The sequence below is a fragment of the Filicampus tigris genome, chromosome 21, assembly GCF_054856515.1.
Source record: "Filicampus tigris isolate MCC_2025a chromosome 21, RoL_Ftig_1.0, whole genome shotgun sequence".
NCBI lineage: Eukaryota > Metazoa > Chordata > Actinopteri > Syngnathiformes > Syngnathidae > Filicampus > Filicampus tigris.
Genome location: NC_141237.1, coordinates 10896390 through 10901005, shown reverse-complemented (window position 1 = coordinate 10901005; position 4616 = coordinate 10896390). Strand labels below are relative to the sequence as shown.

The 4616-nt window shown below is 39.5% G+C and overlaps 1 long non-coding RNA gene across 1 annotated transcript; it reads right to left on the bottom strand.

Annotated features, from left to right (window-relative positions):
- Window positions 1-810: 810 nt before the first annotated feature.
- On the bottom strand, window positions 811-2148 carry LOC147127580 (uncharacterized). The gene is made up of 3 exons (XR_015084503.1): window positions 2018-2148; window positions 1694-1806; window positions 811-1228 (listed from the first exon to the last, which is right to left on the bottom strand). It is a non-coding gene; the product is annotated as an uncharacterized LOC147127580 (long non-coding RNA).
- Window positions 2149-4616: the final 2468 nt, after the last annotated feature.

The window sequence follows — 4616 nt, the reverse complement described above, 5'->3', positions numbered from 1 at the left end:
GGAAGCTCAGTTGTCTATGTTATTAAAGTAGTTGTGTTTCGCGAGTGCGAAATAACAGCAGCATTGTTATAAATGCTGACCGGGGATCGAACCCGGTTTGTTTGCTTATGAAGCGAAGGTGTCTACCATCAGACCATCACTCAGCTGCGGTCCGAGTATGTAGAAGTAGTATATATTATATATGATGACGCAGTGAATAAGCGAATATGCAAGTTACTTTATATATATATGTAACGAACCGGAGTTCTGGAAGATCTAACGTGGTCGAATGGTTAGTGTCGTGTCTTGGTGTCTGGGAGACCCGGGTTCGAATCTTGCTTTGTTCTCCATTTGATTTGTAAATTGAGCAAAGAGTGAGGATCGAACCCGAGTCTCCGGAACACCAGGCCACTTCTTATACCACTCGGCCATCTTGACCGAGAAAATTCGAAATTTTTTTGTGTATATATTGGATTATAATTAACAATTTGTTGGACCAAAAGTGTTTTTCCTGCAGTCTTCCAAACATCCATCTATCTGCCATTACGCAATCTATTTATCCTCAGTTACATGAAAAAAGAAAATGTAATTGGGGAGAGGGTTGGCATCCCCCGTGAAGTGACCACTTACACCGCTAACATTCCACGTGGACTCTGATGACACTCAAACCTAACAAATAACCGCCCACCCCACCCGCATTTACTACAACTGACTTGATGATGTCATCCATCGGGAGAGAGTTTGCAAAGTCAACTTGGTTTGAAATTGAAGACGAACATGACAAAGAGTCAGTGTAGTTTGTTACTTTGATTTATTGGAGATTGTGAATCAAGTGCTTGAACAAAACACGTGTCTTCTTTCCTGCTTCGGTAAGCAACAAAACATCCATACACAGTCACATAGGTATAGTTCATTTTTTTTTCAGTTGCTTTGTTGATAAGGGCAATCCCGCTGGAAGGTCGAGACGCTGTATGGCAGGGGTGGACACCTCGAGGGCCGGTATCCTGCCTGTTTTCCATCCTTCCCTTCCCTGCTGCAACACGCCTAATTCAAATGATTATATAATCAGCAAGGTCTGCAGAAGCTGCATAACGATCCTGATCATTTGAATCAGGTGGGTTGCACCACGGTGACATATAACACATGCAGGGCACCGGCCCTCGAGGTGTAGGGGGTCTCATCTAGACGGCTGGGAGGGATGAGGGAAGAGGTGGGGGTTCTCTCCTGGTCTGACAGGTGCGTAGAAAACCTGCAAAACATAAAGAAACACAGTGAAATCAACTTTAATAACTATTAATACTGTTAGAGATGAAAATGGGAAGACTTTCTGACTTTCTTCCAAAAAAGGCCTTGCTATTCTTTACATGGTCGCCCCCCCCACCCCCCCAAAAAATGCTTGACTATTGGCTACATGGTCTTATTTTTCCCCCAAAATCGCCATTATACATGGTCTTTTTTTTCCCAAAACGCCTTACTATCCAGGTCGTTTTCTTCCCCCCAAAACGCCTCACTATACATGGTCGTTTTACCCCCAAAACACCTCACTATAAATGGTTATTTTTTCCCCAAAAAATCGGGTTACTATACATGGTCGTATTTTTCCCCAAAACGCCTTACTGTACATGGTCGATTTTTTTTCCCACAAAAACGCCTTATTATACATGGTCATTTTTTTTCCCTTGGGTGAAAAAAATGCAAACTTTAATGTACTTACCCTGTTATGCATGTGCTATTAGCTGTCAGTATGGAGCCAGTCTTATTCACACAGACCCATGCCTGGTAACACTGAGATTTTTGTCCCTGTCTTTGACTAGGCAAATCGTCTGCCTTCAGGAAACAATAATCACGATTTTCAGCAGGTTGAGGAAAAAAAAACGCCTGAACATTTCCACAAACAACGTTATTATAGGCATCAAGACTCTTGTCCGCTTTGAGCGTCTCGTGTGTGAAAACACTAGGCGTATTTATCAGGTACTGTAAATGTAAATGTTAGGAAACTCCAAATACGGCCAGCGTGACGTATCATTCAGCCACTCACCGGCGGGTCGCGAGAAAGGATCGGGTAGCTGGACTCCTGGTGTAAGTGTTAATTTATTTAAATAAGCTTCTTTATCGCGTGTTTCAAGGTTTTGTAAATAATAATTGTCCTGCAGCGGTACTTAATCGGCCATTCTAAATTGAGTGGGGAGGTGGTTGTGCCTCCTGGATGCGTGCGCATTACAATGACGTCATTATTGTTTGCAAACATTGAAACTGGTCTATAGTGGCACGTATATGATGCTTTGTTGTTCAGCCCAAAATAAACAAACAAGTAATTATTAAAAATCTGCATTTTTGGGGGGAGGGGCACATTGGTTAGCCCTACACTTTTTTTCATTTATTGCCGCTTGCCTACTTTCCTTACCTGACTTTCTTTGACCCATCCGACTCATCGTCCACCATGCACAAGTACAAAAGGAAAAACAGTTGTGTACGGGTCACTTGATTCGAGTTGGCCAGCATTAAAAACCAAACAAACCAAACCCAATTGAATCTTGGCAAAAGAAACGAGCACAATAGGCTAAATCAAGCAAAGAGAAGTGAAAAATGACGTACTGTGCTCAAACCTCAAACGCTGTTGTGTCCCTCAAGTGTGCAAATCCTGCACCAAGCAAAATTGCAACAAACTACAAACATTCGTTCGTGTGCTCACTTCCTGAGAAAAGCCTACGCGATCACCATCTTGCCGCACCCGTGCACTGCACCCGATGAATCAACTCTTGCACACTTTTTGTTGCATATTATACAAATACATAATATTCATAAGGTGCATAACATACAAACTCTTGCACACTTTTCGCCAAATCACCAGCAGGCATGACGTCACGTCCGCCAATCCAAGCCAACCTTCTTCTGCTTGTTCTACGGCGGTTTGCACACAAGCGAAACCTGTCATGACTGCTTTGGATTACGGGGAAATTGTTGCTTCAATTTCACGCCACAAATATGAGCATCAATCAGAATCACATTCCATAAAGTACTGCTACCTGGCTATGATTACGTACCACTACATAGTCTTCAGGCGTCACGTTGTCGCCATCTCGTGGTTAGTAGGAGAAATGCTGTCTGTGACAACTTCCGGGAATCCAAAGTAAATAGACTTTTCCCATTTGTGTCCTGTGCTATGTTCTTTTTTTGTTGTGTAAATAAAAATTGAAAATTAAACTGCTATTGGACTTTTCCTTACTCGTTCTAGAAAATCAAGTTGTATTTCAGTTGTTTCTATTTTAAAATGAAAATCAAATAACCAATAGTTTTCCCATTTTTAATATCTGCTTCCAAACATAATATCCAAAGTCCAAAAGAGACACAGACCCCAAACGAAATGCGGATCTAAATACCCCCTCTTTTGATGTTGCTTAATCAATCTTTTGCACGTCATGTGTTCCAATCGGTTTTATTCACGTTTGGAGTAAAGTGGCGTTTGACATAATTACTTTATTTTCATATTCGTACCTTTTCAGTGCCTACACCTGGCTGAGCGGCAGCGTTGTCATTAAAAAGAAAAAAAATTTACGCGTCAAACAAACTGAAAGTTTTCAACTAGTAGAGCGAATGACAATTTGCATCTTGGGTAATGAGCCACGTGGCCATATTTAATGACAATTTCATTTTATTTGGCTATAGGGCCTATTGTGTTCCAGTTTTCCACAAGAAAACACATCGCGCCTTTTTATCCTAGTGATTACTGTTTACATGTTTCGTATAGTCTGCATATAAAGAAATGTAATGTTCAAATATCTCTTTACAAAACACGATTGCTTGGTGTTGAGGATTTTTTTTGAGGATGTGCAGTTTTGCTGTGCAAAAAAAAAAAAAAACACTTTACTGGTATATTACTTTCGTTTCTCACGCAGACAACCGCAAGCGCACGCAAAGGATTCTGTATTACTGTCTAAATCGTGTTGTAATCTTATATGTGACTGAATGAAATCTAAAATATATACCGTATCGTATCCAATATAATAATTATTAATATAATCATTCCCAAGTGGAGACAGATTGGGGTTTTTTTGGTGGGCGGGGGGCACACCGCCAGCCACAGAAAAGTGACTTGTACAACACCAGAGTGCAGTATTTATTATTATTATCATTATTATTATTAGTATTAAACTTGAAGCAGCCCTGTTGGATGTAAAATGATCATTGATATTTCTATGGTAGATTGACTTTTTTTATTCACTCGTGGAAATGTGGTTTGAGATAAACGGTGGAAAATATTTGACGTCAACTTCAAAGATTGCTGTCTATATGCTTAAACGGAAAATGTTATATCCATGTGCTATTGATAGATTATATACATATTTATTTGTTCATTTATTTTTAATACAATCAAATAAGTTATACTGGTATTTAACCAAGTTTGGGAAGACAAAATTAAAAAACACACATTAAAAAAACATTTAAAAAGGTGTTAGACCTGTTCAAGTTGTATTCCAACTGAGTTCGTTTGACCCCATATGCACGCCTTGTTTAAAACTGCATGTGCACTTTATTATACTGCATATTAAGTCAATCAACTGAATAAACAGACGTAACAATAACATAAGACAGCATAATCTAAAAAGAAAAAAAAAAGATAATAAGTGAATTTAAAA